This window comes from Podarcis cretensis (genome assembly GCF_951804945.1).
Source record: "Podarcis cretensis genome assembly, chromosome: 6".
NCBI lineage: Eukaryota > Metazoa > Chordata > Lepidosauria > Squamata > Lacertidae > Podarcis > Podarcis cretensis.
In genome coordinates, this window is record NC_137175.1 from 524,473 (window position 1) to 541,452 (window position 16,980).

Sequence of the window (16,980 nt, forward strand, 5' to 3'; positions counted from 1 at the left end):
ATTTCTGCATTGCAGGGGGTTGGACTAGATGACCCTTAGGGTCCCTCCTGACCCTGACTCTATGATTCTGTCTGAGCCAAGATGGGCCTTCCTGGCCAAGGGCTGGGTGTTGGGCAGCTGCCCCTGAAGCCCCCTGGACCTCAGACAAGGCCGGACGGGTCCAGCCCCCTCTCCCTCCCTCGCTCTGCCCCTCCTGCCGCCATGGTGGGTCCTCATCTGCTTTGGCAGGGAGCACTTCCTCCTGCTGCTCCTCCTCCAGTCCCCAAGTCCCAGGCCTCGCAAGGAGACGGTATCTCAGCTAAACGAGGCAAAAATGATTTAATGGAGGAGGCTAATCAAGGAGGCCAAGAGAGACTCCGCGCCACGGCTCAGATACAAGATTCAATTAAAATGCAGCCTTTGTGGGCCTCGCCATTTTAATTTTCCACAAATTAGCTTAAAAAAGGTATGGAAATGAAGATATTAGATTTTTTTAAAAGTCAAAAGGAAAAAGCAAACCCTTTGAGGATTATATGAGCAATTCCCCTCTTTCAAACCAGCACATGGCCCTGATTCTCTCCCCTGCGGCAGAGAAGCCCTCTCCCCTCTTCTCTTCAAAGGGAGGAAGGTGGTCCCAGGTCAGGGCTGTGAAGAGGCAGCGGGGGGGGGGGGCTTAGATGAAGACCTGGTGAGACCAGGGTTCAAGTCCCCACTCACGGGTCAGTCGCTGCCTCTCAGACTAATCGACCTCACAAGGCGCTTGTTGTGGGGATTCATTGAGGAGAGAGGCGAGGAGCTTCCCTTTTCCTCACAACGTTTGAAATTCACCCCAACATACGATAGCTCAAACGACCATATCGGTATTAGCCTTGAAGGTGCCACAAAATGTGGTGTTGGTTTTATTCTGATGAACTTTAATTAAGAAAGATGTACGTTCTGGTTGGGCTGCTCTAATTGCCTGTGCCTAAACATCCCCCCAAGTCCAGCTGCTCAGCCATTAACCACGTCACTTTGGTGAAATCAACCGGGCATCTACAGGAGGACCATTGCTTAGCAAAAGATGCATCTCAGATGGGGTGGGGGCAGAAAAGACCATCCAGAGAGAAACTTTATCAGGTAAAGGGGCTCCTGGGTCAAGTCACCCAGGTGTAGTTGTTGAGTCGTTGAGTCGTGTCCGGCTCTTCGTGACCCCCTGGACCAGAGCACGCCAGGCACTCCTGTCTTCCACTGCCTCCCACAGTTTGGTCAAACTCATGCTGGTCGCTTCAAGAACACTGTCCCACCATCTCATCCTCTGTCGTCCCCTTCTCCTTGTGCCCTCCATCTTTCCCAACATCAGGGTCTTTTCCAGGGAGTCTTCTCTTCTCATGAGGTGGCCAAAGTCTTGGAGCCTCAGCTTCACGATCTGTCCTTCCAGTGAACATTCAGGGCTGATTTCCTTCAGAATGGAGAGGTTTGATCTTCTTGCAGTCCTTGGGACTCTCAAGAGTCTCCTCCAGCACCATAATTCAGTTAGTTACCTCTCCCCAAAAAACTCACCTGCTACAGGTGAGGAGCTGCAGCTGCCTTTTGCATCTGTGTGAGGGAGCCCACCTCTTCTAGTCAGGTTTGGATTGCCTTGCCTTGCATTTCACCCCAAGGAGACTAATGTGGAGTAAAAGAGGGCAGAACCAAACCCTCCTTGAACTGTCTGGTCTGTGTTACACAGGGATCTTGGGCCAGAATTAAATTCTGATCAAACTAGAAATCTGGCATTTTTTAAGAAATCAAAGGATCTAGAAAAGGTTGAAGGATTCACTGGGAAGTTCTTTATAATGTGAGGTAAGGCGATATGAGAGCCATCTTCAAATATCAGATGGGAGGTGGAACAAGTCTGTTTTCTGCTGCTCTGGAGGGAAGGACTCGAACCCATGGCTTCAAGCGACAGGAAAGGAGATTCCGACTAAACCTCAGGAAAAGCTTTCTGGCCGTAAGAGCTGCTTGACAGTGGAACGGTCTCCCTTGGACTCCAGTGGGTTTTCCTTCCTTGGAGGCTTTTAAGCAGAGGTTGGAAGGCTACCTGCCATGGATGCCTGAGCTGAGATTCCTGCATTGGAGGGGGCTGGACTGGATGACCCTCGGGGTCCCTTCCAATTCTACAATTCATTGATGCCATAGTTTTGTGATGGGCAAAGCAGGACGCACCAACTGAGCCCCTTGCTACCCCTTCCACTTATCTGGAGAAGAAGTGGGCCTTCTGCACTCCCAAAGGTGTCTGGTGGCAGAAGGAGTGTAGGATCAGGGCCAATTGGGATCTGGGCTGGGCCACCTCTGGCCCTGTGAGGCAGGAAGGTGAAACCAGGTCGCCCATCTCCGGGAGAGCAAGTTCCCGGCTCTTCATTATAAATGACTAAACATGAATATAAATCACAATTCAGGGTGTCAGCTGCACCAGCCAGCCTCAGCCAAACAGAAAAATAATCAGTTTATAACAAATAAATGTAATCTTTCACCGGCTCCCAATTCTCAAATGTTTTTTTTTCCCTACCCGGCTTACACCGGCTGGATGCTGATCAGGGCAGCGGGAGGAGGACTCTGTGGCTGCCCCCTCCTGGACAAAGAGAGGCCCCCTGGCCTGGACAGCGGTGGGGGGGGGGAGGCAGCTGCCCCCTTCCTTCCCTCTTTGCAGGTCCCCCACTCTGGAGCAGCGAGAAAACAGCTTGCTCCATCTTCCACACGGCAGTCCTTCAGCTCTTTGCAGATGGCCTTCAGATCACCCCTCCGTCTTCTCCAGGCTAAGCAGGCCCAGCTCCTTCAACCGTTCCTCATCAGGCTTGCTTGCCAGACCCTGGATCCTCTTGGTCACCCTCCTTTGCACACCTTCCAGCTTGTCCACATCCTTCTCAAACTGGGGCGTTCAGAGGATTCAACAATCTGGACCGGCCTCTGTCAGCAACCTATAGGTGAAAGGATTTCCTGCTGGGGGGTATGAGCGGGATGGGGGCCTGAGGGCATTTGCCGGGAGGCACCGCAGTTTGTGTGGCCACGACGCACCTTTTCAAGTCTGGGCATTTCCTTCACAATAAGCATCCCAGAACACAATTTAGAATCCTGGCTCTGAACACAGAAACGTGGGAATTCTTGGCATATTTCCACCATTCTGAGCAGGACCTGCGCCTTCCCGGGTGCAGTTTAGGGAAGGTTAATGAATTAGCAATCCAAACACCTACAGGGTCTGGATTCACAGGGACCTGGAGAAAAAGGAGTCCAGGCAAGAAGGAAGTGGGGAGAAGCCAGCCTTGGTGTGCAAAGGGCAGAGAAGCCCCCCTGAGCCCCTCGTGTTTCAAGCAAACTGGGGGGGTCTGCGAGGCTGCAGTCTGCCCCACTGCTAGAGGAGGACAGCCCAGCATCCGCCTGGGTCTGCTCTACTGCCAAATTGGAAGGATTGAGAGTGGGATGGCGTGGCTGCCCTGTGAAGAACGGCCGCAGCGTTTGGGACTTTGTAGTTTAAAGAAAAAGCAAGTGAGAGGCGACATGATTGCATTTCGTTCAATTATGCCTGGCATGGAGAAAGTGGAGAGAGAAATGTTTCTCTTCCTCTCATCACCTGACACTAGAAATCCAATGATGCTGAATATTGGAAGATCCAAGATGAATGAATGAAAAGCTGTCTTCATGCAGTGCAGAGTTTTTATTTTATTTTATTATTATTATTATTTTTCTTTTTTCCCTTTTCCTTATTTGTATTTTTTCCTTTTCCCCTTTCCCTCCCTTTTTTTCTTTTTCCCCCCTTCCCCCCCCTTATGCAGTAACAGAGTTAACCTATGGAACTCCCTCCCTCAGGAGGAAGTGAGGGCTACCAGCTCTCATAGATGGCTTTAAAAGAGGATCAGACAAATACATGGAGGAGCGGAGAGGAGCCGTCAAGGGCTACCAGCCACAGTGGTGTAGCGTGGGATGCCGGCACCCGGAGCCACACCGAGGGGAGTGGGAGGGAGGGAAATGGAGTGTGCCTGTGCATCCAGCTGCCTAATGGGGTCCACATCACCCAGGAGATTGTGGCCATAGAGATGAGAAAAGAAGAGTTGGTTCTGTTGCTGGGAGAAGTCACTTCCTGGTTCACGTGGAGAAGTTATTTTCAACGGAGCCCAGCTGTGTGGAGGCAGCACCGGGTGTTGAAATTTTGCATCCCTAACAATTTTGCACCTGGGGCAACTGCCTCTCACTAGCCAGGATGGCTCTCCTCTTCCTGCACAGCTGGATTCAGGTAGATAGCCGTGTTGGTCTGACACATTCGAAATATATAAAAACATTGTCCAGTAGCACCTTAGAGACCAACTAAGTTTGTGTGTGTGTGTGTGTGTGTGTGTGTGTGTGTGTGTGTGTGTGTATATATATATATATATATATTTGCACAGCTGGAGGCTGTGACACTTTTGGAACCACAGGAGGGGAAGGTGCTACTGCGATCCAATCCTGCTGGCTGGTTTCCCATTGGTATACCTGTATACCTGAAGGAGCATCTCCACCCCCATCGTTCTGCCTGGACACTGAGGTCCAGCACTGAGGGCCTTCTGGTGGTTCCCTCCCTGTGAGAAGCCAAGTTACAGGGAACCAGGCCTTCTCACCCGCCCTGTGGAAGGCCCTCCCACCAGATGTGAAGGAAATAAGCAGCTATCTTTAAAAGACATTTGAAGGCAGCCCTGTTTAGGGAAGCTTTTAATGTTTAACAGACTACTGTATTTTAACATGTTGTTGGAAGCCGCCCAGAGTGGCTGGGGAAACCCAGCCAGATGGGCGGCGTATAAATAATAAATTATTATTATTACTATTACTATTATTATTATTATGGCACCTGGTTGGCCTCTGTGAGAACAGGACACTGGACTAGAGGGGCCCTGGGCCTGATCCAGCAGCAGGCTCTTTCTGTTTCCTTATTCTCCTCAATGGCCTAGCCCCTTCTCCGTGGGGCAGCCCCTCCACGCCCCCCCTTGCAGCACCAGCCCAGGAGGAGGCAGCAGATCCTGACCTTCAGCTTCTCCCTGAAAGGCGCATCTTGCCTGCTCCCCCCCCGGCCCCCGCCTGCAGCTCCTGCCACTTGGAGCAGGAGTCCCATTTGTCACTGTCTCTTTTCAAGGGTTCCGTATCTTGGGAGCCACGTGGGTCACCCAGCTGCAATGCAACGGGGGGCGGGGAGGAACTCTGGCAGAGGGAGGCAGCCTGCATGTGTGCGCCGGGGGGGGGAGGGTGTAGCCTGCCTGTGGCTCCCTGGGCCTTCCCGCCCATCCCCTTCCTCTGGGCAGGGGCAGGGGTCACCCAGGCCAGGCGGAAGGGCCTTTGGACCCCTTGACACCCAGCTTCTCTCTCCCCCACATCCGCGGTGCTTGTGGAGCAGAGGAGGCTGCCATTCACTGCGTCAGAGCAGGGGCCCATCTCGGCCAGGGCTGTCCACACGGACTGGCAGGAGTCTCTCCCAGTCTTTCCTACCTGGAGATGCTGCAGAATGAACCTGGCACCTTCTACCTGCAAGGGGCTCCCCTGTGGAGCTTTGGCCCTGGAAAAGGTGCAGGATGCAGAGACGTTCTCCTCCAAGGAAAGGCCGCCACAACGTTTTGGCCTTTATAGCGTGGGAGAAAATGTATCTTTGAGGGCAGAGGGTGGTAAAATACAACGTGGAGAAAGTGATTGAGGAGAAGCTCAGAGCTTGCCTGCCCTGGAAGGCCCTGAGCCCACAGAAACAACCTGCAGAGCCCAAGCACATACGAACACACACACACACACCCACACACACACCCAGGAAAAAGCAGAGGGGGGAAAGCCTCTTGTTGGGGAACCGCCTGCTCTCCCAACCTCAATTCCCGGAGCAAGCAGACAGGCAGCCAGTGGCCGGCAGCCCAGGGTTATGGCCCAGGAGGAGCAGCGGCTGCTGGGTCCAGGAGCCAACAGGCAGCAGGTCAGTGCCAGGAGAACTTCTGGCTGGTTCCCTCTGCCCCTGCGTTGTGGGGCTCCTGCCTTCTTCCCTCTGAGCGTCACTTTCTAAGGCTGAACTCAAGCTGTGCTCATCCACCCCAAACATAGAACCACAGCAATGGAGACTTGGAAGGGACCCGAGGGAGGTCTAGTCCCACCCCTGCAAGGCATGTTGGAGGGGACCAACAGCAGTGGGGCTGCAATGCCTTGCAATGCATGCTCCCCCTCCTGCCCGGGCTGAGAAGGGGGCCTGGCTCCCAGGATGCCTGCAGCTTCCAATTGCGCGTTCCCACAAGTGTGGAAGGGATGGGGACGGAGGCAGCTGTGCTGAGACAAATGGCTGGCCCCTGACCACCCCCTGCCGCCGCCGCAGCGTCCTCCACCCCCCCCTCCGTCTTGGTGCCTGCCTGCCAGTAGCCTTTGTCTCCTCCCACCCCCTCCAAGAAACCTCTCCCCCCCCCCAGGGGGTGGACATGGCGGTGGCGGAAATGCTGACTCTCCTCCACCTGGCCGCTTCTTCCCTCTCCCTCTCCCTCGCCCCCCCCCCCGCCCCCGTTTGCCTGCACTCTAAATGGATCTCAATGCAGGATTAATTTGTCATATTGACACTGATCGTTTATTACAGAGAAGAGAGGAGCCCATTCATTTGAATAGAAAACATTTCATCTTATCTGCTGCCGCTCCCCAGCCAAGCACAGCCCTCACTTTTTAACCTTGGACAATGAGGCACTCATAATTTCCTCCCTGACACCCGATAAGAAACTTACTTTTGAATCTGGCTTTCTTTGGAATTTTAAACGCCGGGCTGAAAGAAACCTGGAGCCACGTGGGCGCAGGAGGGCCTGGGAAGAAGAGCCAGCCAGCCGGCCGGCCTGCCTGCCAGTCTCTGAGCCAGGCCAACAGGGCACAGCAGAACGCAAGGAGAGCCTGCTGGATCAGGCCAATGCCCAACATCCCAGCGGAGCAATTGCAGCAACTGGGGAAGGGGAGCTGGTTGCAGCAGGAGGGGGAGACCCCCTGGATTCTGCAGCAGCCTGCCTCATCTCTGTCTCCTGCCCCCATCCTCTTCAGCCTCTGAATCAGGACCGCTCTCTGCCACAGCCTCTTCCTGCTCACTTAACCCGGTTGTCAGTCTGCTCCTTCTTTTCCCTCTAACCACTTGTCATCGTCCCACCCCCACTCCCAGGCTCAGAGCCTCCTTCCCTTTGGGGTTTCCCAGCTGGTATCTCCCCCCCCCCTTTCATCCAGCCGGTCCCTGACATGCACACACACATCTGGAGACAATGCCTGCGTGGAAACATCCCCTGCTCACCCCTTTTCAGTCCGCTCCTGGTTCTGGGAGACAGCGGTGCAGAGAGTGTGGGGAAGCCCCTGGCTCTTTGCTTGCCTAACCCACTTCCTCCTCCTCTTTTTCCAACCCACCCAGGCTCCACCCTCCAGCTCTGACTCCTGCCTCCTGGCTGCTGCAGGTCCCCACAAATCACTGACCCCCCTCTCCCAAGTCAGACCCCAGACCCCCTTCCACCAGGCACCCAGACAGGAGAGGACTCTTGCGCTCCCATCCTGCTTGCGGGTTCCTGATCAAAGCCTCTGGCTGTCCAGTGTGAGAACAGGATGCTGGACTAGATGGGCCATTGGCCGGATCCAGGGGGCTCTGCTTGGCTTCTTAGGACCAGAATCCCCATGTGAATCCAGCAGCTCATACAGGGAACAAAGGAAGCTGGTCAAAGGCTACGGGGAAAGGAAGGGGTTTTTATATGCCAGTTAATTTATCCAAAGAGACCTTTTCCTCCATGGTTCCTCCTCCTCTGTTCTCTGGTGCCATCCAGGAGCACGGTGCCAGGGAGAGGGCAGGTGCCCACCTCCCCAGCTGGCCTGGGGGTGCCTGATTGCCCTGCCAGCCCAGCCGTGTCTCAAACTCGCTGACACTAATAGGCCTGTCAGCAAGGCCTTCCCAGAGAAGGGGCTGCAATTGTTTTCCGATCCGGGAACGGCAAGGCAGATAAGGCTTTCACCTCCGAGGCACCGGCTAGAAATTAGGGGCGCGAGGCAGGAAGCAGCAAATGGAGATAAATGAGGGTGCCAGGTGGCGGCTGCCTGCCCACGGGACGCCCTGGAAGCGGCTAAGTGCATAAAGAATCGCTGGCCAGTTATCTGGCCTCTGCTTTGGACAGCCTGAAATGAGGAAAGGAGGAAGAATGAGCCAAACCTGGAGGAGGAGGAGGAGGAGGAGGAGGAGGGGGGGAGGGACTGGCCAGGCGGAGTCAGTGGGCTCTGGATGCAGAGCAAAGGCACAGCCATGCCCGACCCAGACCCTGCCTTCCCCCACCAGGGGAGCACCTGGATTCCCTTGGGCCTTTGTCTGAGCAGCCACAAAGTTCCAGGGTCAGCCAGCTCCACAGACCGCAATGCAGCAGCCTCCATCCCACAGCCTCTCTTGAGGGAGGGAGGAGACTGGATCCCCTTCCTCTTCTCTGGAGAAGCAGTGATTGTGAAAGGTGCAGATCCTCAGCGGAAGATCCTGGGTCCACTGGTCCATCGGAACACCCAGATTTGGCAAATGTGCACCTGGAAACCTCGCCCTGAATTCAGAGTTGACCTCCTGGTGGTTCTGACGCTTTAAGATAAAAAGCTGCAGTTTGGCACATTTGCACAGTCCAAGGACACAAACCGTGAGCAGGGTCTGAGCCTGGAGGAAAAGGAAGAAAGTCCTTCTTCACACAGTGCATTGTTGAACTATGGAACTCTCTCCGACAGGAACCTAGGCTGTGGCAAATTCATGGAGAATAAGACTTTCAGCGCCTGCTAGTCATGGTGGCTCTGCTCTGCCTCCACAGTCAGAGGCAGCCCTGCTCCTGAATCCCAGTTGCTGGAAACTGCAGGAGGAAAGAGTGGCTCTCGTGCTCAAATCCTGCTTGCACGTTACCCATAATGGGCTCCTTTTCCCTTATGGGGTATCCAAGAGCCCATATAGAGTCCTTCTGTAGGTTCTCCATTGGTCGGAGAAAATAACAGAGGCCAACCAGAGAATAGTGAGAAGCAAAGCAGCTGGTAAGCCTGATCTTTATTGAACTGTTGCAACAGGATGCTCACAACCACACGCAGGAGGGACCCCGAACAATGGTGCACAAGCCCTTATATGGCCACTGAAATTGCCCACCCTGGAGCCCAAGACCACCCCCAAAACATCATACATACATCACAGAAGGGGTGATCTACAACACAATCCTGTCTGGCAGGAAACCTGTGAATGGGTCTACCTGGCTGTTAATGGGCTTACCTGGACAGCCTGGCTATTCTTTTGTGATGATAAATACCTAATTCTTGAGCTCAGGTCACAGGCTCACCCATTTTCTCCCTCCTTGCAGAGAAACATTTGAGGTCAATTTGGGGGAAACAAAATGGTTTCAGGACTTTTTTCCTGCACTGTGTCAGACATGCGGTTTATATACCGTATTTATGTAAGTGTTTGCTTGGTACATTTATTTTATGTCTTAGACCTTATAATTCTCATAACATGGTCGACTTCTGTGGGCACAGGAGGAAAAACCCCTTTCTGTTGTTGCTGCTGCTGTCACCATGCGTGTTTTCTCCTCCCAGCTTTGCAGATGACAACTGGGTGTGTCCCCCCAGGTCCTTGTGCTGGGGATTCCACTTGCACCCGGTGCCTTCCTTGCTGCTCGCTGCATTGGCAGGAAAAAGGGGGTGTCTTCTGGCCCCCTCCCTGTGGGTCTGAGCAGAGCAGTGGGTGCCCCCCACCCATGTGGCAAGACTCAGCCCGGCCAGGTGCCGCCTTCCTCCTCTCGCCCTTCACAGCCAGGAGGAAGCAGATCTGATTGGGAATTAGACTGCAAGAGCAACCGTGTTCCCTTCTCTCTTATCTAAGTTGCTGTAACAAGTGCTTTGCATTTATTCCAGCCCATGTGCTGCAGAATTGCGTTACAGCTCATGGCTGCAAGCCATCTGCGGAGAGAAATCCAGTTATACCTTGTATAATAAGTTCCTGACAATCTTGCAGAGGACTCCGGGTCATAAAAGTCTCCCGGTTTTATCGCCAGTAACAGACATGGAGAGAAATTAAGTTGTCTTATCAAATTTAGATAATATATATCCCTCTGGAGTGGAAGGTGCCTGATGGATCTTTTTCAGCCTTTGGGGGCTGGGGGGGGGATAAGCCCCCACCTGCCTTCAGGGCCTGGGCAGCTTCCAGCCTCAGACAGGAAGGGGGACAGATCTGTGCCACCTTCTCTCATGCCCTCCAGCTGTGCTTGGATTCCTTTCCATTCGCATCTGGGCCTCCAACATATTTCTCTCTCTCTCTCTCTCTGCTGGGGTCCTTGCCAGACTTTGCTAATCCACTGGTACCGCAGTCGGGATTGATGCCATTCAGGAGGAGAATTGGGTGGCATTTTTCATGCTGGTTCCCAGCTGCAAAGCCATGAGGGAGAACAGAAAAGTGGGTTGCATCCACCCGCATTGGGAGGGCCTGGTCTCTCTCCCCCCCCCCCCAGTGCCCTGCAGTCTCCCAGCTCTCCCTGGTGCCCCTGGACAGGCTGGGATTTGCAAGGGATTAAGGAAGGCCACCGGCAGAGCTTTTCTTCCTGCAAGAGCTCAGATTCCATCCCTGCCTTCCGTGACCTAGAAAGAGCTGGATGGCCTGGAAGACGAGCCCCTTGCCCACCCAAGCCCCTGCCTCTTGAGGGGGCTCCAATGCGCACACCAAACACATGTGCGGATCCGGGGAGGGAGGAATGTCCCTCAGCCCATCCTGAGCCAGGAGCAGAACAGGGCTGGCTGTGCAAAGTCAGGAAATTGGGAACGTGGGGAAAATGCCCAGAAAGGCCGGCGGTTTCTTACAGTGATATCGTCAGGGGCCCAGTTGCGTGTGACTCTGGTGCAGAGGAGAGATGAGAAGAGGAGGACTCCAGACTAGATGGCAGAAGGATCCTGCAAAGGAAAGGGCAGGAGGGAGGGTGGCAAGGCAGATCTCAAGGGCAGAGCAGCAGCACAGGCAAAGAAGAGATGCCCACCTGCCCATCAGAAAGGAGAGGGGCATCTTTCTGGGAAATGATATATAATGAGATGGGAAAAATGTTGAAATATACATTTATTAAGAAACCAGAAGCATTTTTTACTTGGCATTGTGTTATTGTTGTTGAGTCGTTTAGTGGTGTCCGCCTCTTCGTGACCCCCTGGACCAGAGCACACCAGGCCCTCCTGTCTTCCACTGCCTCCCGCAGTTTGGTCAGACTCATGCTGGTAGCTTCAAGAACACTGTCCCACCATCTCGTCCTCTGTCGTCCCCTTCTCCTTGTGCCCTCCATCTTTCCCAACATCAGGGTCTTTTCCAGGGAGTCTTCTCTTCTCATGAGGTGGCCAAAGTCTTGGCGCCTCAGCTTCAGGATCTGTCCTTCCAGTGAGCATTCAGGGCTGATTTCCTTCAGAATGGAGAGGTTTGATCTTCTTGCAGTCCATGGGACTCTCAAGAGTCTCCTCCAGCACCACAATTCAAAAGCATCAATTCTTCGGCGATCAGCCTTCTTTATGGTCCAGCTCTCACTTCCATACATCACTACTGGGAAAATATACATTTATTAAGAAACCAGAAGCATTTTTACTTGGCATTGAAGGTGATGATATAAACAGAAAGGATTGTAAGTTATTTTTGTATGCAATGACGGCAGCAAGAATATTATTGGCACAAAATTGGAAGCAAGAAGGATTACAGACGAAATAAGAATGTAGGATGAAAATGATGGACTATGCAGAATTAGATAACCTAACAGGAAGAATTTGAAAGCTGTGGGACCAGAAATTCTCAGAAGACTGGAGTAAATTTACGGACTATTTGCAAAGTAATTGTGATGAACAGATTACGCTAGTAGGTTTGCAAGAAGTTTTGTAAGGTGAATTATCTGAAATATTGCCAAAAAGACAATGAGGAGAATTGTTAGTTAAAGATAATTAAAAGTAATATGAAATTAAGAAATGCAGAACATGTGATCCAGAACGGATATTTATCAGAGGTGTTGATGGAAGTCCAAAAACTATTGTATAAGATGAGAAGTTTTGTTGTATGAATGATATTATGTTAAAAACTAATAAAAATGTATTTTTTAAAAAAAAAAGAAAGGAGAGGGGCGTCCCGTCTGCCGGGCAGCTGTTTGGCTTAGAAGGAGCCTGTCCAGTTCTGATCGACAAAAGGTTGGGGTGACCGTTCCACCCTGAGAGCCCCACAAAACCATGCTGAAGGGCCACGGCAGGACTCCACCCGAGAAGGACCAGTTGTTGGAACCCACAGGGGGCAGGGGGCTCTTGTGCCCGGGTTCTGCTGGCAGATTTCACGCTGGAATGGTTGCCCACCGTGGGAAGAGGGTGCTGGGCTAGATGGGCCATTGGTTTGATCCAGCCAGACTCTTCTTATGTTCTTAACCACCCCTTCAGAAGGCTGGAGGTGGAGACAGGAGAACGCTGAGCCTCCTTTGCTGGGCACTGAGGACCCTCTCACACATCCACACCCCCTCACTTTCCCCTGTGCTGCTGCTTCCGTATTCTTTCAGTCTGCAGAGAATCTCACCTTTGGGGAAAGAAAGCAATGGCCACACCGTCTCCATAGCTCTCTGTCACTATAGCATTGCCCTCCCATCATTTTTCAGAGGGGGGGGGGGCTTTGACATGCGCAATGATGTATCGGGCGAGTGAGCTGCTCTCTCCGTGTCCAATTTGTCACAGCTTCAGGATGTTTCCTCTCCCATTCCTCCTGCCCCATTCCGGGAGATTAGAGAATGCGCACGGCACTCTGGTCCCTCTTCTCCCCGGTCTCCATCTCGGTGGGATTGCCAAGCCAGCGTGCTGGGGGGGGGGAGTGGGGCATTTGCAGGGCCTCCGTTTGCCTGGCAAGCCTCCCCTACAAAAACTCTCTCCCCTAACGCATCTAGCTCTTGCCCTGGCTGGACTCCAAGATCAGAACCCCCCTCCCTCCTCCTTACAGACCCTGCGCTGTAAATGCTTCCCTTCCGAAGAGCCCTGCACTGGATCAGACCAGAGGCCCATCAGGAGAAGATAAGCAGAGCCTGCTGGACCAGGCCAAAGGGGCCCACCCAGTCCCGCCTTCTGTTCTCGCAGGGGCCAACCAGATGCCCACTGCAGGCAGGATCCGACCCCAAGAGCCTTCTCCCCTCCTGTGGTTTCCAGCAACTGCCGTTCAGGCGCATCACTGCCTCCAACTGTGGAGGGCAGGGCAGAGCCATCCCTGCCTCCTGTGGCAGTGAGTTCCACAGTTTAACTCTGTGCTGCCTTAAGAAGGACTTTCTCTCTAACACCAGTACAGCTAGGAAGAATGTACAAAACCATTTCAAATATGTGTTGGAAGTGCAAAGAAAAAGAAGGGACCTTTTATCATATGTGGTGGGATTGTAATGAAATTAAAAAGTTTTGGGAAATGATATATAATGAGTTGAAGAAAATGTTCCAATTAACATTTTTTAAAATGCCTGAAGCATTTTTGTTAGGGATTGTAGGAAAAGACCGGCCAAGGAAACTGAAAAATATCTTTATGTATGTGACAACAGCGGCAGGAGTCTTAATAGCACAGGGATGCTGGCAGAATCCGGGACCAGGGGAAAGAGACGGTGGAAGAAGATTGGAAGAAATTCAAGGACTATCTTAGTAAACACTGTAAAATTAGTGAATGCTAGAATGACGTGGGTTTAGAAGCTTAGATGGTTTTCAGCGGTAATGATTAAGTAAAAAGAAAAGAAAGGTAAAAAAGTAAATGAAAAATAAGGGAGAGGATTTGCTGATTTGATAATTAGAAATTGGGATACAGAAAGGGGAGGTATGAGGAGGTCGGGGAAGTAAGTTATAAGAAATAAGGATTGAAATTATACTTGTTTTTGTTTGTGTTTGTTTGTATTGTTGTTATGTTTATGTGTAATATCCGAAACTTTAATAAATATCTTTTAAAAAAATAAAAATAGCACAAGGATGGAAGAATGAGGAAATCCCGACTAAAGAACTGTGGCAAGAGAAACTGATGGACTATGTGGAATTCGCAAAACTGACACAGAAACTACATGACAAGGATAACTGTAATTTTAAAGATGAATGGGAACCCTTTACAAAGTATCTAAAGAAGCAACAAAATGAACTGGACTCCTTGGCAGGTTTTGAATAAACATTCACAAACTTTTTATTGATAACATTTAGACAGATAAGTTAAGGATCTGTACACTTTTGTAACATGCAGAAAACAATATATGTGGATAAACCAGAGAGAGAAGCTGAGGGAAGTCGGGGGGGGGAGGGGGAGGGTTATTTCTTTGGGAGGGGGGAGGGGAAAAATAAGGGGGGGGGATTCAAGGATGAAATGTTTTTTGATAAAATGTTATGTTGGAATTACTAATAAAAAAATATTTTAAAGAAAAAGAAGGACTTTCTCTCGTCTGTCCTGAACCTTCCAGACTTTAGCTTCATGGGATGTCCGTGAGTTCTAGGGTTGTGTGAGAGAGGGAGAAAAGGTTTCCCCAGAGCAGAGCTGCCGTGGGTCAGCTGGCAGCTGGAGGAGGTCAAGGCTGCCCTCTTCAGCCATGGTGCCCCCAGGACAAGCAGCCTGCCATGGGAACGATCCCACTGGCCTACTTTGTACGGCTGTTGTGTTGTGGAGCTGATGGATGGGAAGCTTTCTGAATCCTCCAGGGAACATCCGTGATAAGTGCTGTAATTAATGAAGCCCAGGGTCAGCCGGGGCTGAGTCAGGAGCGTTCAGAGGCTGCCTGGCAAGAGCTGCTCCTCTCGGGTGCCTGCTAGGATGCTGCAACCAATGCCAAAGAAACGAAAGGGAATTCCTTCCTCCTCCCAAGTCTCCCCTGCTTCACTTGTTTTGAAAGTGAAGCTGGAACATGGACAGCATCAAGCCTAGTGTCAGAGCGAGGGAAGGACCAGCGCTGCTCTCTTCTGCCTTGAGAGACCCCACCGGGATCCTGTGTCCTGTTCTGGGAGCCCCATTTCAAGAAGGGTGTTGAGAAACTGGAAGGTGGGCAGAGGAGGGGGGTCAAGGGGGTCAAGGGTCTGGAAACCACGCCTTGTGAGGAGGGAGTGGGGGATGTTCCGTCCGGAAGAGACAGAGAGGGGACATGAGAGCTACCAGCAAACATCTCAACCTACAAATATCTCAAGGGCCGTCACATGGAAGAGGGAGCAAGCCTGTTTTTCCTCCTCTGGAGGGTGGGACTCATACTGACAGATTCAAAGAAAAGAAAGGAGATTCTGACAAAATATCAGAAATAACTGTCTGATGCTAAGAGCTGCTTGACAGTGGAACAGACTCACTCAGGTGGGAGACTCTCCTTCTTCGGAGGTTTTTAAGAAGAGTTTGGATTGTCATCTGTCAGGGATGCTGGAGCTGAGATTTCTGTATTGCAGGGGGTTAGACTATTTCTTCCCTTGATTGGGACACCAAATACCTGCTGAATTTTATCTTGCAAATTGCCCTGTGATCCTTGGGTGAGGGGCTGGGTAGACATTTTAAGAACAAGAATTGAATTAGCTTTTTTTGCTGCTGCATCACCCTGTTGCCTCATCTCAGGAGTCCTCACTTCCTGCTCCACCCACAATGCATCTCTCAGGGACTTCAGCTTCATTTCCTGGAGATGACTGGAGCCCCCCCCCCACCACATGATTGGTCCAGGGCTAAACTCAGCGAGGGGTTTAGGGGGGGGACCTGATCCCTACCCCCCAAAATTAAGGGGCAGCCCGGAATAAATCACTCTCTCCAAAGAAGTGCTGGAGCCCACGACTGCTCATAAGCCATGCCTTCCCATCTGACACCTCAGCCCACTAGTCCCAGGGGTGTGGGGGTTGGCATGCTGAGTGGTGAGGGGAAAGTACTCTGCACATGCTCAGAGACACTTCGATTGTTTTGTGTGTTGCAGGGTGCTGAAAATGAAGTCTGGGCAGCAGTGGCTGAAGCCTGGAGGATGCAGGAGAGCAAAGGACGCAAGATTCTTCTGCCACAGGCCAGTGGCTCACCTGGACCAGCGTCCTATTCTCCCAGTGGCCAATTGGGAAGCCCCCCAGGAAGTGGGGGACGAGTGCAGTTTTATTTTTTGTTGCACTTCTGAGCGGAGCTGAATCAGTGTCGCCATGTCAGTGTCGCAAGCAAGGTGGGAAGGCGAGAGCCAAGGCGAAATCGCAGTCTTCCTGCACTGGCCTCCAGTTCCCCGTCAGCCGCCTGCTCCGCAAAGGGAACTATGCTGGAGTACCGGTATCTCACAGCTGAAATACTGGAGCTGGCCGGCAACGCTGCCCGAGACAAGGAGAAAACGAGGATCACTCCCCATCACCTGCAGCTGGTGGTTCCCAAGGATGAAGAATTGAACAAGCTGCTGGGAGGAGTCCGTATTGCCCAGGGGGGAGTCTTGCCCAATATCCAGGCTGTTCTGCTTCCCAAGAAGACAGAGAGCCACAAGCCCAAAGGCAAAGGAGGAAGAAGCGGGCTCTTTCACCTAACAAAACCTAAAACATCCCTGCATCACAAAAAAGGCTCTTTTAAGGGCCACTAAAAAGGAAAAAAGGAAGTGGGGGGCAAGCACAGCCAGGAGAGTGGAGGGGGAGCCCTGGCCTTGGCTTGCCTGGGGAGGGGACCTTCCCAAACAGCACCCCACCCTCCCCAGGCAGCCGCAGCCCAAAGTGGCACTTTCCAGCCTGGCCCCCAGGACCTGGCCACTTCCCTCCCTCTCTTCCTTCCGCTGCCACGTGGGAGGGTGGGGGGTGGGGGGTGGGTGCCCCTCCCTCTCACACACCTGGCCTTGGCTTCCTCTCCTTGCAGAAAGTGTGGTTGTCATAGAAATGCAGGGGCTCTGGGGGGGTGCTCAGCCCCTTTGCTTGGGAGCTCAGCGCTTTGTGCCTTGGGCACTGGAGGCCTCCTTGCTGCCCCCTCCCCAGGCATAGGAGCCCCCTGTAAAATGCCCCCGCCTGCCCCGCAATCTTCCACTCCCTTGGCAGCTGCCGCTGGTGGAGAGTTGCATCGCGGCCAGCCGCTGGTACTGTATT

The 16,980-nt window shown here is 52.4% G+C and overlaps 1 pseudogene across 1 annotated transcript; it reads left to right on the forward strand.

Moving 5' to 3' along the window:
* The first annotated feature begins 5,860 nt into the window (after nt 1–5,860).
* Nucleotides 5,861–16,490, forward strand: LOC307219188 (histone H2A type 2-B pseudogene; annotated as a pseudogene). The gene is made up of 2 exons: nt 5,861–5,911; nt 16,079–16,490. The product of its transcript is annotated as a histone H2A type 2-B pseudogene (transcript).
* Nucleotides 16,491–16,980: the final 490 nt, after the last annotated feature.